Genomic DNA, 1061 nt, shown 5'->3' on the forward strand with positions numbered 1-1061 from the left:
GGGAGGCAAGAGTTCAGGAGGGCGGCCCGGACGCCGTCCTCGGCGGAACAGGCGAAAACCAAGCCGACATGGACCAAGCAGGCGAGAGCCGAGCTGACGTGGACCAAGCAGGCGAGACAAAGCAGGGCGAGACGCAGTCCGGGACGCCTGACGGGGCTGAGCGAGATGAAGCGTCATCAGAGGGAAACGAGGCATCCTACTGGACCCTCGGCATGATGAAGTTGGCCAAAGCGTCGATCCGGACCCTCGGCGTAGCAGAGCGGAGCGAGGCGTCCGTCCGGACCCTCGTCATAGCAGAGCGGAGCGAGGCGTCCCCCTGGACCCTCGGCGGAGCAGAGCGGAGCGAGGCGTCCGTCCGGACCCTCGTCATAGCAAAGCGGAGCGAGGCGTCCCCCTGGACCCTCGGCGGAGCAGAGCGGAGCGAGGCGTCCCTCCAGACCCTCGGCAGAGCAGAGCGGAGCGAGACCTCCCACGGTGATGTGGAGAGGAGCGAAGCGTCCATCCAGACCCTCGGGCTGGCGCAGAGCGGAACGAGGCAGAGCGAGGCGTCCATCCGGACCCTCGGCGAGACGGAGCGGAGGAGTCATCGTCATGGCCGACCCCCACGGAGACACGGGATGGTGAGGCGTCGTCGTCACTGCCGACCCCCATGGAGACACGGGATGGTGAGGTGTCGTCGTCACTGCCGACCCCCACTGAGACACTGGATACCGGTGGGACGTCGTCTCGGCCGACCCCCACCGAGACACTGGATGCCGGTGGGACGTCATCTCGGCCGACCCCCACCAAGACACTGGATGCCGGTGGGACGTCGTCTCTGCCGATCCCCACAGAGACGCTGAGCAGCAGAGAGGCGTCGCCGTCCCCCTCAGGGACGCTGACCAGCAGAGAGGCGTCGCCGTCCCCCTCAGGGACGCTGACCAGCAGAGAGGCGTCGCCATCCCCCTCAGGGACGCTGACCAGCAGAGAGGCGTCGCCGTCCCCCTCAGGAACGCTGACCGAACTGACAGACTTCACTGGGGGCTCGGCACAGAGGTCCCAGGGCTCGGCAGAGGGCGCAG

Source organism: Kryptolebias marmoratus, linkage group LG7 (assembly GCF_001649575.2).
Source record: "Kryptolebias marmoratus isolate JLee-2015 linkage group LG7, ASM164957v2, whole genome shotgun sequence".
NCBI classification, from domain to species: domain Eukaryota; kingdom Metazoa; phylum Chordata; class Actinopteri; order Cyprinodontiformes; family Rivulidae; genus Kryptolebias; species Kryptolebias marmoratus.